The sequence below is a fragment of the Neoarius graeffei genome, chromosome 23, assembly GCF_027579695.1.
Source record: "Neoarius graeffei isolate fNeoGra1 chromosome 23, fNeoGra1.pri, whole genome shotgun sequence".
In the NCBI taxonomy this organism is placed as follows: domain Eukaryota; kingdom Metazoa; phylum Chordata; class Actinopteri; order Siluriformes; family Ariidae; genus Neoarius; species Neoarius graeffei.
Genome location: NC_083591.1, coordinates 16,332,893 through 16,350,023, shown reverse-complemented (window position 1 = coordinate 16,350,023; position 17,131 = coordinate 16,332,893).

The window sequence follows — 17,131 nt, the reverse complement described above, 5'->3', positions numbered from 1 at the left end:
CTTTGTGGTTTTTATTACTTTTTGGCTGAAGAGTGGCAATGTGTTATTGGTGTTAAAACATTTTCAATTCAGTTTTAATTGTATAACGCTTTTAACAATAGACACTTGTCATAAAACAGGTTTACAGGAATCCAGATGTAGGTTTAGATCCCTAATGAGTGAGCTAGAGATGACAGGCAAGGAGATGACACGAGGATGAAGCCTTTAAGAAGAAACCGCCTTGTCTGTGCAACACTGGCGTGAGTTTAAGTCATTAGAGTATACAGGTGTAGAAAAGTAACGTCAGGCAATACAATGTGTTTGAAAGGATGTTCGGTGTGAGCAGGTTGTGAACAAGTGTCCTAGGTAGTCTTTTATAATTACAGAAGCTGTTCTTGGGTACAGCTCTTCAGAGTCCAGGTCACGTGATCTGCTGAAGCAAGGGTGAGACTTGGATATAACCAGTTTTTGGGGATTTAATATCTTTAGGGTATCAATATTGAATCAAACACAGCAACAGAAGGTGAGTGACAAGTGCAGAAAGCGCCACACAAGGCAAGTTATGAGTTTGTATCTGAGCATTGCTATTAACTGCATCATCAAAGTGTGACATGAGTGGATATTTGAAGTTTGAGGAGAGGACTGTGCACTAGAAAGCAAATTGTTGAACACTAGTTTTCTATTTTCAAGATGGTTAGATTGTAATATGTTCAAGTTCTAAAGAATACTGCTATGTTGACACATTAACCTTCAAGAGCTCATCTTAACATGTGCTGATAAAGCATTAAAATGTCCCTTCATATGAGCTTCCAATTTCCAGGGCAATTTAAAGAGCGACATTTTAAAACTAGTGAAAGGTTTAATGAAATACGATCTTCGTAAAATAAACTTTTAAATTGAAAACCCTGGAAGGTTCGATGGTTGTCCCTCTGGGAAACCCTCAGGCGATTGAGTGGATCAGGAGAAGAGTCTATGAGGAATCCTTTCAAATATTCCCTTAGAGGGAGTTTATTTAGTTTTTCAACCATTTTTTAGTGAATGTAAAAGCTCCCCAAGCATTTTCACTCCATTTCCCAAAATTTAAGTTCATCCTGAAATAAAAAAAATAAATTAAGGAAATGTCATGGTCAGTATACATGAGTGTCTGTCTGAATTTTATCCCCCCCCCCCCCCCCCCCAAAAAAAAGTGCATTTTGAATAAGGTTGCTGGCTAACTCCACCAAGAATTCAAACAAAATTAAAATGTGTGGCACAAAAAAAGTGCAAATACTATGCTTTTGCAAGATGTTTCTTTCCAAAAGTCTGCCGAAAGCCACCAAATTTCCACGTTTCTGCTCATATTTGAACCCAGGATTTAACCAAATAAGCCACTATGCCCTGTAGTTAGTTATCAGGCAGATTTTCTCTATTACCACCTGTTTGTCTTTATCAGGGTTGAAGTTGCTTCAGGAAAATAAACCTTGAGTTTGAGCAGCAAGACCTGCAGACTTGTTAAACAACTTGCAGTTTGCATGGCCATCAACTATTTTGGACTAGTACCCTTTTTTTGGTTAAATCCTGGGTTCAAATACGAGCAGAAACTTGGAAATTTGGTGGCTTCAGGCAGACTTTTGGAAAGAAATTTGCAACAAGATCTGGCCAACCCCCTGGACCCGATCACTCATCACACTTCCCAAGAAAGGCAACCTACAACAATGCCAGAACTACCACACCATCAGGCTGATAAGCCACCTAAGTAAAGTTATGTTGAAAATCATACTAAACAGATTAAAACCTGTAGCAGAGACCATTACGCCAAAGAACAAGCAGGTTTCAGAGCTGGACGAAGCACCACTGAACAAATATTTAATTTAAGAATATGTGAGAAATACCTCCAACATCAACAAGAACTGTATCACGTTTTTGTGGACTTCAAGAAGGCCTTTGACAGGGTGTGGCAAACAGCCCTATGGACAACTATGAGGAAATATAACATTGATGCCAACCTTGTCAGAGTGATCGAACAACTTTACAAGAAGGCTACAAGCGCAGTTCTGATGAATGGCAGCATAGGCAAATAGTTCCGCACTACTGTGGGAGTATGCCAAGGTTGTCTCCTGTCACCCACCCTCTTCAGTATCTTCCTCTTCCTAGAGAAGATCATGGAAGATGCCCTGGAAGATCATGAAGGCACAGTTTCCATTGGGGGTAGAACCATCACCAACTTAAGGTTCGCGGACGACAATGGATGGCCTTGCGGGAACTGAGGATGAATTGGCTAGCCTGGTAGAACATCTCAACCAAGCAGCGTCTACATATGGTATGGAGCTCAATGCTGAAAAGACTAAACTCATGACCAACAGCACCCAAGGCATCAACTCAGAAATCAGTCAATGGAACAGTCCTAGAAACTGTGAAATCATTTGAATATCTTGGATCAGTTATATCAGATGAAGGCTCAAAACCTGAGATCCTGGCAAGGATTGCCCAAACATCAGCAGTGATAGCAAGACTCCAAACCATCTGGAGAGATAAGAACATCAAACTGCACTTTAAGGTACAGTTAATGTGCTCTCTTGCTTTATCAGTATTCCTTTATGCCTGTGAAACATGGACTCTTACAGCAGAGCTACAAAGAAGGATTCAGCCAACAGAAATGAGATGCTATAGAAAGATCCTAGGCATCCATTACACAGACCATGTAACAAACCATGAAGTCTGTAGATTGATACAACAAACAATTGGACCTCATGATGACCTCACAATTGTCAAGAAGAAGAAGCCGAAATGGTATGGCCATGTCTCCTGCTGATCAGGCCTTGCAAAAACCATCCTGCAGGGGACAGTGAGAGGCAGACGAGGAAGACATCATCAAAGAGTGGGTGGGAATGATTTTTGTGCTGACTTGCAGCACCAGACGCTCCTCCACCACCTGGGACAAAACAGCCCCCAGTCCTCTGTCTGATGCATCGGTCTATAAAACCGAAAAGTCAGGAGAATGCAACAGCAGGCCCCCACAAAAAAACTGCCTTTACCTGAACAAAAGCCTGTTCACATGGCTCCGTCCACTGGACCTGATCTGGTGCCCCTTTTTTAATGAGGTCAGTCAGTGGGCTGGTGACGTCCGAAAAGTTAGGTATGAACCACCTATAATAGCTAGCCCCAGGAACTGCCTCACCCCCTTTTTAGTCTTAGGTTGCCGGCAGGCCGCAATCACTGCAGTCATCAATTTGGTCCATGAGACGCTGAAATGTCGCAGGAGCCCCAAACAACCCAACAGGAAGGGTGACAAATTGATGTAAGCCAAACTGCGTAGAAAAGGCTGTTTTCTCCTGGGATAATGGAGTCAAGGGGATGTGCTGCTATCTCTGTCAAATCCAGTGTTGAGTAAAAGCGAGCTGTGCTTAACCGATTAAACAGTTCATCAATGCGGGGCATCGGATGTGTGTCGAATTTAGACACCACGTTAACTTTCCTATAGTCTACACAGAACTGGACCGACCCATCGGTCTTGGGAATCAAGAGACTACCAGGCCACTCCAGTTGCTGTGCGACTCCTCAATTGCTCCAATCTTAAGCACATTTTTCTTGTGTTTGGGGAGCCAATACCAGCTGCGCACCACCACCCCTTGGGGGGAGTCTCAATGTGGTGTTCTGTGGCATTAGTGCGACCAGGGAGGGGCGAGAACACATCAGAGAATTCTTCCTGCAACTTAATTACCTGTGCTCTCTGGGACAGTGAAAGATGGGCTCTACTACTAGGTTGAGTCTCCTCAGGAATAACTGGCGATGGCATGCCAAGACGGTCTGTGACCCATAACGGTTCTAATTTCATCTGCTGAAGCGAGACCCACATCAGCTGGTTGACATATGTGAGGCGCTGTCCGCCCTGGGAAGCCTGACCATGGCGTGGTTCCCATAGAACCAAGTTGTGAGCTGCTTCATTGCTGTGGCGGACACAGTACCCTGCCAAACGCAATCGTCTTGATTTTATCTTTGAAGAGTGGTGGTAAATCTCCATACAGCGCTTCATTTGGAATTCGGTCCCGCCAGGTGACGACGTGGACTTTTTGGAGCATGCGTAACAACCGTCCAATCTCGAGTCCTCCTGGACCATCAGTGTCCAGGCCTCACATCCATAGGTGAGGATAGATTCCACCAAAGCCACGAAGATATGCTTTTTTTTTTTAGCCCGATTGCCATATTTAAATGCCAGATGATGTTCAGCTTATGGAGTGCGCACCAGGCCTGGGCCTTTCTCACACCAATATCCTTCCCTGATGAATCAATGTATGAGCCCAAGTACTTGAAATCATCCTTGACAGAAATTCCCTCGCCATCGAGAGTAGTCAGCTTGACCTCACCTGAGATGTTCAGCAGTACTACTTCAGTCATTTTTGCATTCAAGGCCAGCCCAAGCTTTCTGCATTGCATCTCCACACCACTGAGCAACGTTTGAGCCTGGCTCACTGAGTCACTCAACAGTGCAATATCGTCTGAAGTTGAGGTCTGTTATCATGACCAGGCCCACTCGCCAGCTCCGTCTTGGGTGTATGGTAAACCCTGGTTCCTCTTGGCCCATTTATTGCCTTTCGCAAAGCATGGTCAAGTGCGATCACAGATATGGGGCTAAGGTGTCACCTTGCAAGACACCTGGTTTGTTGAACGCTTCTGTTTCACCATCCGGAGAGAGGACCTTCGCTGATGTGTTTGTATACATATTGCTTATTGACTGCACTATTTTAGGAGGAATGCTATATGCCAGGAGGATCTTCATAAGCTTGCCTCTGGAATCGAAGGCTTTTCTAAAGTCGACGAATGTTAATTGCTGGCAGGTTTTTCTTCTTTGTGCCCTCGATGAGCCGTCTTGGTGCCAGTACTTGTGCAGTTGTCGATCTTCCCTCTCTGAAGCCATTCTGGATGAGTCTCAAGAGGGCCCAGGGAAGGTCTTATTCTATTCAAAATAATCCTGTTGTACACTTTCACAACCACTGAGCGCAAAATAATTCCCCTGTAGTTGTCCTTGTTCCTAAGATTGCCTGCTTTTGGAATGGGAATTATGTTCAAGATGGTCCACTGCTCAGGGAGCTCCCGGTTCTCATATGCCTTGTTGTTGCTGGCCAGAACAAGGTAGTCAATGTCAACCCACTTTAAGACTTTGGGAGCAATCCTATCATCTCCATAAATTTTCCCAGCTTTCAAAGATTGATTGGCATCTTGATACTCAAGTGTAAAATGGTCTATCGTCAATGGGAAGATCAAAGAATATTGATTATCTCATCTGCATTTTGTACTGTTGGAGGGTTACTAAGCAGAGTTTTAAAGTGGCAGAACCACAAGTTGACGGTCATCTGCAGTTTCACCATCAGTTTGACTGGGACAAGATGATCGGTCCCCGGCAATCTCCAGCCTGCTGAGTGCTGGTTATTAGCGCAACATGCCTTGGCTTGTCCAGTTCTTCTGGACAGATTTTCCACCAGAACCTCATCGTAGGCTCTAGATAGCTTTTTCCTTTGATTGACTGTAAGCTCCACCATCTTCCCCATCACATGCTATAAAAGCATTGTAGGCCTCGTGCACATCCCGATGCGCCTCAGCAACTCGTAGGTCTGAGAAAAGCCTGTCCTGTCTTTTCCTTGTTACAGGGGTTAATAGCTCCTTAGCTGCCTTGCTGTTGGCTTCTACAAAGCGTGCATACCGCGAGGTTCCTGTTTCACGGATATCATCCAAAAGAAGCTGGAAGCTGTTTGATTTACCATCTCGTACCTATCCTATAGCTTGGCATCATTCTGGAGGGCCTTCCAGTTATACCTTGCACCCCTTGGTGCATTCCTCTTCTGTGTTCTGAGACTGAGGGGCACTTTGACCGACACAGCCTTGTGGTCAGAACCGACGCTTGCTAGGGAGTTATAAGCTTGGCAGTCCAAGATACTGTTACGCCATTTCCGTCGGGCGAGTATGAAATCAATTTGCTGTCTGTGCCTGACGCCGTTGGTATTTGGAGGGGAGATCAAAGTCCATAGTACTGCAAAACTAGGGGCAGCATGTAGAGCCACAGCAGTGGTCTTCGACATGAGAGACTAGGTGGTATCGCCACTTACTGATGACGAATTGGCTGTATGTTACGTGTCACATGCTGCTGGAAATGGGGAGACCAGACTGGGACACCTAGATGTTCTAAAGCATAAAGCCTAGATCTTATGAGGCCATCCAGAAAAGTGCTGCTACTCCATTTATTCCATTTATATGATTTGATTTGATTTGATTTATTCTCCCCTGTGGCTCCACAGGGGACCGGGATGAATTGGGCTACACTTTTTAGACTTGCCTCCGGTCCCAGCTCTGCCCTCTCCGGAACTACTGTTGCCAGAGCCACAGGAACCTCCTCTCTCCATGGTTTCAGGAGATTGAGATGGTAAATTTGACATGTTGCCCCTATCTGGCCGTCTGACCTGCCCAATTCGCCATGTGACCTCAAGGGGCCCTTGCTACTTGGTGAACAATTTTGAACTTGAGGTGGGCAGTAAAATGAGGACTGTCTATCTACTGGTGCAAATTCCCTTAGCTGTGCCCCTCTGCTGTACAGACGAACTTGACGTTCTTGGGCCTGTATCAAATTCTCCTGGGTTATGTGATTCAGTGTGTGGAGTTTTTGTTCTCAGATCAAGAACATATTGAATTTAATTTTTACTTTTGAGAAGGCCCTTCCTCCCAATTTTCTTGCGCCCATACAGCAATTCAAAAGGGGGGAAAACCCAGTGGAGGCTTGTGGGACCTCGCACACTGCAAACAGGGGGTTGAGCCACCTGTCTCAAATTTTAGCATCCCTGTGAACAAACTTACAAATCATGTTAAGTGTTTTGGTTAAATCATTTGACTAGCCTGTCCGTTTGGGGATGATAAACACTATATCAATTTAATCCCCAATAATTTGTATAATTTGTACAGTCTGTGACAAACGTAGTGCCTTGATCAGTCAGGATTTCTTTCAGAATCCTGACTTGGGAGATAACACGGAAGAGCGCCTCCCCAACACTCTGTGCTGAGATATTGTGGAGCGGCACTGCTTCCAGGTATCATGTAGCATAATCCACTATGATTTAATACAAAGCGATACCTGTGTGCAGATCAATCTAATGACCTGAAGAGATCCATGCCAATTTTTTCGAAGGGGCTCTCCATCAGTGGCATGGGTGCAAAGGCGCTTTTGGTGTGGCCGCTGGATTTACCAGCTGGCATTCGCGACATGCTGCACACCACCTGCGGACATTGGCGCGAATCTCTGGCCAACAGAAACGGGCCATGAGACGATTTAATGTTTTTATCCTGCCCCAAATGCCCAGCCATAGGATTATGATGAGCTGCATAGAGTAAAAGTTCCCTGCGGCTCTTCGGGACCAACTGTCATTTTTTTTTTTTTCCTTCATTTGCGTGTCCTGCATCACTCAATACAGCCTTTCCTTAATAATACAAAAGGGAAGGAAAGTGCAATGTTAAGCTGGAGGATTTGGCCATCAATACTTTCACTTGGTCAAAAGCAGACTTGTCACGCGCCTGCTCCAATGAAAAGTCCCCTAAGAGATTCCCCAGAGGAGGAGGGCTTAACCTCCACCAAACGTGCATTTTCCCCATGACCTGCATTGTCAGGCTTTGATGTATGGAGGTCTGACTGTAACTTGAATCCACCCGTTTCCGGTTGAGAGTATGCCGTGTGCTGTGCTTGGCGTGGTATTCCGAGCGATGTTGCTCTGTGGCATCGTAGCAGCTGTGCAGGCAGTTTGGGACGTGGCGGTGTTTCTGCGCTTGCTTTGTGGATTCATGGCATGGTGTTCTGGGCAGTGTTGCCTGGTGGTGTCACAGCGGTTGTGCAGGCAGTGTGAGACTTGTTTTCCTGCACCTTTTGGTGGGACTGTGGCTACTACACCATTGGAATGACATCCTGACCTTTTATTTGGTGGACTTTTCTCTCTCCTTATAATTGTAAAGTGACCTTGGGTATTGAGAGAGGCACTATATAAATTTAACTTATTTTATTACCCTCTTAAATACTCACAGCTATCCTGTAATCCCCACTTGATCAGGGGAAGCCTGAGGTGCATCGGGGACATGAATCAGTAGCCCTGTCTTCCTTCCGTGCTTACAGACCTGCCAGGCCTCACTCGTGGTTCTGGTGGGCATAGAGGAGTTCATCTGTGGAGACAGAGAGGGAGTTAGTGGCAGCCCAGACACCGAAGGAGAAGGGAGAGTAGAAACATGGGGCTAGACATGGGAGCAGATTTCAGGGGAGTAGGCCCCCATTTATGCTGGGCTGGAATAGGAGGGGGGCAAGGAGAGGAAGGGGGAGAAGGAGTGTGTGTGTGTGTGTGTGTGTGTGTGTGTGAGAGAGAGAGAGAGAGAGTGAGAGTTGTTGCACAGCCTGCTTCCAGATATGCCATCAGATGATCCTCGGCCAGTCAGACTGCCTCCTCCAGTGATGTCGGTTGGTGACACCAGGTCCACGCCGACATCCCACTCGGCAGCTGGGCAATGAACTGCTTCAGTGTCACTTGATCCATGATTGATTTGATTTCTCATTCGCCGACCAACAGCTACTGCCGGCAGGCATCTCTGAGCCATTGTGCGAATGGCTGACCCACTTCGCTGTAAGCCAGCGAGCGGAAGCACTGGCGTTGCTCTTCGCAGCCGAGCCACTGTACAATGGCTTGCTTCAGGTGGGGGCACTCCAGCATGTTGGTGGCTGGGATCTGTCGAGCCACGAGTTGGGCTTCCCCTGAGAGGTGTGGCAGTAGGCGGGCTGCCCACTGAGAGGTTGCCCACGAGCTTGCCTCTGCGACATGCTCAAACAGCTTGAGGAAGGTGTCAGGATCGTCCTGCGGCCCCCGTTTTCACCAGCTGGATGTGCACGCTAGCTGCAGGAACGACCGCTGGAGCACCCACAGACTGGATCCAGCTCCGTAGCACCTGCCTGGACTTTGAGCAGAGCCTGGAAGTGCCGGCCCTGATCTACCATCAGCGCAACAATGGTGTGCTGTTGTCGGTGAGAGTTTAGAAGAGCTCTCCGACTAGTTCAGATCCCATGGTGCCATTCGTTCCTCAGATCCTGGGTTTTGCCACCAGTAGAACTCCTCTTGGACTTGTGGAGGAACTAGACACAGGCTTCAGAACAGGTGAGGGTTTTTTTTTTTTTTAAAAAGCATATTTTTCAGTGACCGCTCAATACATGCACACGTGGGGTGATGCTTCTCTCTCTCGTTCCTGACTGTCTGAAAGAGACAGGTTAATAGACAGCCAATAATTTGACACAGGTGCACCTCATCACATGTTACCTGCTGGTTCAACCTGCCTCCTCGCTCTTCACAGCCAACGCTCAACCATGCCCCTGCTGCCCTAGGGGCCACCTGGTGTTTTGTCAAATTGCTGATCTTAGACCAAGTGTATTTTTGCTTAAACACTTACTGGGCCTTATTCATGAACCATTCTTAAGAAATTTCTTCTTAAAACCCACTTGCGCAGTTTTCACTAAGATTCTGACATTCACTAAAGTTTTCTTATTTTGGATTTGTTTTTGAGTAACAATTCTACACCCACTTAAGAGCATAATAATAATCATTTTTGTGCAAAATAATTTTCAATACTACAGTTTTTATTACAACCCCGATTCCAAAAAAGTTGGGACAAAGTACAAATTGTAAATAAAAACGGAATGCAATAATTTACAAGTATCAAAAACTGATATTGTATTCACAATAGAACATAGACAACATATCAAATGTCAAAAGTGAGATATTTTGAAATTTCATGCCAAATATTGGCTCATTTGAAATTTCATGACAGCAACACATCTCAAAAAAGTTGGGACAGGGGCAATAAGAGGCTGGAAAAGTTAAAGGTACAAAAAAGGAACAGCTGGAGGACCAAATTGCAACTCATTAGGTCAATTGGCAATAGGTCATTAACATGACTGGGTATAAAAAGAGCATCTTGGAGTGGCAGCGGCTCTCAGAAGTAAAGATGGGAAGAGGATCACCAATCCCCCTAATTCTGCGCCGACAAATAGTGGAGCAATATCAGAAAGGAGTTCGACAGTGTAAAATTGCAAAGAGTTGGAACATATCATCTCCAGTGCATAATATCATCAAAAGATTCAGAGAATCTGGAAGGATCTCTGTGCGTAAGGGTCAAGGCCGGAAAACCATACTGGGTGTCCATGATCTTCGGGCCCTTAGACAGCACTGCATCACATACAGGCATACTTCTGTATTGGAAATCACAAAATGGGCTCAGGAATATTTCCAGAGAACATTATCTGTGAACACAATTCACCGTGCCATCCGCCGTTGCCAGATAAAACTCTATAGTTCAAAGAAGAAGCCATATCTAAACATGATCCAGAAGTGCAGACATCATCTCTGGGCCAAGGCTCACTTAAAATGGACTGTGGCAAAGTGGAAAACTGTTCTGTGGTCAGACAAATCAAAATTTGAAGTTCTTTATGGAAATCAGGGACGCCGTGTCATTCGGACTAAAGAGGAGAAGGACAACCCAAGTTGTTATCAGCGCTCAGTTCAGAACCCTGCATCTCTGATGGTATGGGGTTGCATTAATGTGTGTGGCATGGGCAGCTTACACATCTGGAAAGACACCATCAATGCTGAAAGGTATATCCAGGTTCTAGAGCAACATATGCTCCCATCCAGACGACGTCTCTTTCAGGGAAGACCTTGCATTTTCCAACATGACAATGCCAAACCACATACTGCATCAATTACAGCATCATGGCTGTGTAGAAGAAGGGTCCGGGTACTGAACTGGCCAGCCTGCAGTCCAGATCTTTCACCCATAGAAAACATTTGGCGCATCATAAAACGGAAGATATGACAAAAAAAAACCTAAGACAGTTGAGCAACTAGAATCCTACATTAGACAAGAATGGGTTAACATTCCTATCCCTAAACTTGAGCAACTTGTCTCCTCAGTCCCCAGACGTTTACAGACTGTTGTAAAGAGAAAAGGGGATGTCTCACAGTGGTAAACATGGCCTTCTCCCAACTTTTTTGAGATGTGTTGTTGTCATGAAATTTAAAATCACCTAATTTTTCTCTTTAAATGATACATTTTCTCAGTTTAAACATTTGATATGTCATCTATGTTCTATTCTGAATAAAATATGGAATTTTGAAAATTCCACATCATTGCATTCCATTTTTATTTACAATTTGTACTTTGTCCCAACTTTTTTGGAATCGGGGTTGTGTGTGTGTGTGTGTGTGTGTGTGTGTGTGTGTGTATATGTATATGTATATATATATATATATATATATATATATATATATATATATATATATATATATAAGGATTTAAGTTAAAATATCTCATTTTATATTTTTCATGCCTCTCGATAGACTGGTGACCTACCGGGTGTACTTCGCATCTCCCCCAAAGTCAGCTGGGATTGCCTCTAGTTCCCCTGCAAGCTGCAACGGATAAGCAGTATAGAAGATATATGGATGAATAACTATTTTCATTATTTTACAAAGCATTATGGTCTTTTAAAATAAACACTACACTAATGTTTCAATTCACATCAATGTTTTTTTTTTCTCTCTGGATACAGCTTTCACAGAATGAGTAATAGCACCCTGTGCATCTTTTGTTTTATTTCCATTACTCATGCTACTGAATGACAGCTTGTTTGCTGTTCACTTCCTGCAGTTGAACTATTAGTTTTTTTCTTATATTTGTATTACTTTTCTCAACTTTGACTTCATGCAGGTCTGCATTGACTACAACTTGTTTGCCTGAGATGCCACATCACTGCATTGCTGTGGTGCAAACTACAGATGGGGGTCAGGAAGTAAATTTCAACATAGGAAGCAATATTACAAGCTCTGAAAATGCCAAAGCTTTGCTTTTGTTGCTTAAATTGATCAACCTGGGAAACCATGAGGAGCTTATGTTGTAATTCTGTTTATACATTTCTCTCATTGTAATAATAAACTAGCACAGTATTGGTGAACTTGTTTAAACATTCATCATTCTTGACTAAACTTAATGCTATGGTGGAGGTGAAGTTGCAACTTGTAATTCTCCACCTACAAGCGGGGGCGGGGGACCCTCTGCAAACACCCCTTCACTTTGACAGGTGCATTAACATTTGGATTCTCGTCACTCTTTTCCATAATACTTCTGACCAGATAATTTGAATGTTACCACGTTTATTCCTCTTCAAGAATAATGATATGAAGGAAAAGAAAACCTAGGCCAATTGACAGGGCAAGACCTATACTGACATTGCACATTAGACCAACTGGTATTTTTTCACACTGCTGAACTTGGGTAGTGTCATCATTCTCATTTAAACCTAATATTTACAAAGGACTCGACTGAATTGCATCGGCCATTTTGGACTTTTCTGAGACCTTGCACAGTGTACCCATTCTTCCAGAGAAAAGGGACCATCCCGAAAAAACATGGTTTCAAAAGCACTGTTGAGATTCAAACCCAGGTGCTCCTGTTTACAAGACAGCCAGTTCAGCCAACTATAAGAAACAACATTTCAACACACTACTAGTATTTGAAACTGGATTTGAAGCTGGTGAGACCTGCAGTGCGTCAAGGTGACATTTCCCCCTGCATCGCTAAGTTTAGACAGCATACGCTTTTACATGAACATCAGCCATTCTGGACTCGTACATACAGTACATAGAAAAGACTTGAACAACATGCATTTACCATCCTTCTCAACTTCATCAGCCTGCAGTTTTACATGGACAGCTGCTGTTTTGGACTAGTCTTAGTGCTTATGAAAAATTTTGTTATTGGAGAAAAAACAATCATCCAGAGTACCCAAGATTTCTAGCCTAGTAAACTAGACCCACCCGCCTAGCGGCCAAAAATATTTTTGCCTAGCGAATGGGTCTAGCCTCGCACCATATAAACAAAAACACCCCGGGCATCAAATCGTGCCCGCCAATCACAACACAAGGTTTTTGTTTGGATTCTTTGGGCGGGCTTTTGCAGGAGTGACGACAAAGCTGTGCGACGCTGGAGAAAGCACAGCAGGAAAGATGGCTACCGCTAATGAACAGCGCGCATTTGACTCCGCTTTGGAATCAGTTTTAGAAGAATTAGACTTGGAGTTTTCGTTGAAACATGAGCAGGAAGAGGCTTTCCGCTCATTCCTTTTCAAGAAGGACGTTTTCGCTGTTTTGCCGACCGTCTATGGCAGGGGTGTCAAACCTGATCCATAAAGGGCCTTGTGGCTGCAGGTTTTCATTCCAGCCATGCAGCAGCACCCTGATTTGGCTTATTCAATCAACTGACACACCCACCCTTTAATCAAGGGTGGGTGTGGCTGCAAGTATTTGACTGTGTGAAGACAGTTCAGTTGATTGAATGAGCCAAGTCAGGTGTGCTGCTGCAAGGCCCTTTATGGATCAGGTTTGACACCCCTGGTCTATGGCAAAAGTCTGATCTACCAGCTGGCTCCGCTTGTAGCCAAAAGGATGGGGCTAGTTTGTGCAGTACGAAGAATTAATAAACAGCTTTGAAACATTACTTTTTGATTGTTTCTTATTTTCCCGTTATTTTAAATTTAAGGGAAATTATTTCACCAAACACCACTAAATAAAAACTCTCAAAAACAGTTTAAGCAAACCCTTGAAAAACACTTGGAAAAAATAAGAGTGTATATTAAGTATGTAGTACAGACTCCAAACTTGTGGTCATTATCTCCAAACTTCTTAATATCTAGAACCTGTTTATTAATTAATATGCATTTTGAAAAATTATTTATTTCAAGGTCTCCCCCACTGCGCGCTCTGACTACGTCACAGTCACTGTTGCGCTGATTGGTCAGAGCGTTGGCCTATACGCACAGAGACAGTTTGAAAGACAGCGGGTTGTCCCTACCCACCCCCGTCGGAAATGTCTACGGATCGAGGCCAGACTAAATATTCACATTTAGTCTGGCTTGCCAGGCTACAAGATTTCCTGAATACAAAGCAAGCAGTTTAACCAACTACATTGATTGTACTAGTGTACGGTTATGGTCCTCTGGGGCTTCTCAACGTAGCCAGTTATGAAACAGGACTGCACACTGTACTAACCTAATCAAGTCTCATTTATGGAGCAACCAGTGGAATTATTGATGAGGATCAAACATATTCCTGTCTTATTAACATAAAAATGATAAAATTAAGTGGTTATATGCTCTCCGTGTCTGTGTGAAGTTTCTGAAGTTCCCTGATTAACTCCCAGCTCAAGTAGGTGAATTTGTCATCCATGTTTGGTTGACTTGGCCAGAATTGGAGCAGTAGGGTTGGCCAGTTCCTTTCTGCACACTCACTCACACCTATGGGCAATTTAGAGCAGCCAGTTAATCGAACCACATGTGGGGGAAACCCACGCAGACATGGGGAGAACATGCAAACTTCACACACAGGCCCCTGTCAGCCACTGGGCTCAAACCCAGAACCTTCTTGCTGTGAGGCGGCAGTACTAACCACTGCACCACCATACTGCCCAGTAGACAAACTAGTGACTCTAAATTGCCCCCAATGTGTATTCCCACTTAGCTCAGCCTGCTCTGGATTCTCCACAGCCCTGACTAAGATAAACCCAAAATACTGTATGTTGTTTATTAGTTAAATGCTTTCATGTTAAATGCTCAGCCATGGTGCCATATTCTTTGGCTGTATATCACTGACTCAGATTTGTTACAGTAATAACTCAATCAGTAAATCCTTAATAAATACATAAAATAAATTAATATCAAGCTATTGCTGTAACTTTTATTTAATTTCTTCAATATTCATATGTCAACCTATACGGATTGTCCAGAATTTATACAGATTTTAGCTCATTTCAAGGGCGTACGGGTGTATAAAGAAAGTCTTACAGATTTTCATTATTCTCATCTCATTATCTCTAGCCGCTTTATCCTTCTACAGGGTCGCAGGCAAGCTGGAGCCTATCCCAGCTGACTACAGGTGAAAGGCGGGGTACACCCTGGACAAGTCGCCAGGTCATCACAGGGCTGACACATAGACACAGACAACCATTCAGACTCACATTCACACCTACGGTCAATTTAGAGTCACCAGTTAACCTAACCTGCATGTCTTTGGACTGTGGGGGAAACCGGAGCACCCGGAGGAAACCCACGCGGACACGAGGAGAACATGCAAACTCCACACAGAAAGGCCCTCGCCGGCCACGGGGCTCGAACCCGGACCTTCTTGCTGTGAGGCGACAGCACTAACCACTACGCCACCGTACTGCCGGATTTTCAGTATTTTCTGACCTAAATTTATTTTGTGTATCTTACTTGAACATCGTCAGCTGATCGTCGCAAAAACATACAAAAGCTTGATTTATAGACAAAGAACAGCGTGTATGCAGGGGCGGATAACCCAGACTATGTGAAACCGGATGTTTATTCCTCAAGCCTCGTGCAGTATCGCGACTGTGAGACTTCGCTCGTTCCAGTCATGAGCACGATCTGCATTTAAACGCGCCAAATGGTCATTGTTCAAACGATTTTCTCATTGTGCAGAGCGGCATTGTTTACACCTGAAAGATTTTGAATAGCGTCTGCTGAGTGAAAGAATGGGAACACCTTGCCAACAAGTTCACTCCCTTGGTGAACCAGGAGGAACTCAACGAGGAGTTTGAGGAATACCAGCTTCTGGAGGATACAGATATAAAGCTCCTGGATGCAGATGAGAAGCCCATCAGGATTGATGTGGTGTGGAGCTCCATCCTGAAGATGGTTACAGTACACCCATGGGACAGGAGAGATTTCCAAACGTGAGAAAAACTATGGAGGCATTGCTGTGTCTACCTCACAGCAATGCTGACTGTGAGAGGGTATTCTCACAGGTCAGGAAAATCCACACTGGCTGCAGAAAACACCTGCAATGCAAACTGAACACAGACTTCTGCATACATGTCAACCTTTGGTCAATCAAACCTGTATAACCAACCTCCAAAATCCGTATTTCCCTTATAAAATCCGTATAAGATGCAAATTAAAATAATTTACCTAAAATTTGAATGATAATTAACAATGATATATCCAAGTTACTTTTTATTCAATATTAATAGCAATAAACCTTCAGAATGAATACAAAGCTCCAATGTTCGACAAAAACACAAAGTGTCACTTTAATGTTCTGAATTGTACTCCATGACAGCTTTTTTAGCAGTATACACCAATACCTCATGAGGCTGCATGTCACAGCAAGTGTCTGTATTGATCTTGCCGGAGTGCCCATTCAGAATCTTTTCAGTCGCTATTGAAAGTCGCCCAGGTGGAAATACGCGTTTCAAACAAAATGTTACTTCCCGGTTGGCGGGATTCTCGCAATGTGGTGTGCGCATGATCAAAAGTGGAACGAAGTCTTGCTACCACAAGATAACGCGCGATTTCATAAGACTCTTTACTGGCTGTTTGTACTTTCTGTGGTGTACAGCACGTTTGTAAATGTTATGCGCGCTTTTATCACCGTGGGAATTGATTGTAGCTCTAAATAAATATTGAAGTTTTTTTTAAAAGAATCCGTATAACTTTATTTGTACGCCCGTATACTACGTTTATTGAATCAAATCCGTATAAAATACGGACATTCCGTATAGGTTGACATGTATGCTTCTGTTGTGACATCACCCCCACAGAAAGGCAGTTACAGCTGGCAAAGGCTGCCAGTGATTATAATCAAGATCATATGTAAACATGACTGACTGTGGACAAAAATGGTGAGGTTTGAGTGCTTTCTCTGGCTATATGAAAAGTGGACTGTGGACAAAAATGGTCTCTGTGAAAAGTATCCCATTGAAATGGGAGCAGCCTACACTTTGACTGACAGTGCACAGACAGTGGAGTTTGAGTGTTTTCCCTGAGTCTGTAAAAAGTATTTTCCTTTGGAGTGGGAGCAGCCTACCCTATGAACAATAGGATAGCAGTAAATGTGTATTGTACAAATGTACATCTAAATAAAAGTTTGGTGCGATTCGAAGGCTATAAGGATTTTATGTTGATTTTATGCATTTCTTCCTCTGATACTACGCCCAAAGGGGTTGACATGTATGAATATTTATCACCGGTCAGTTACTTTTGAAGGATCTTTGCAGTGTGTTGTTCAGAGCATCTGTAACTGTCAAGACGCGTTTG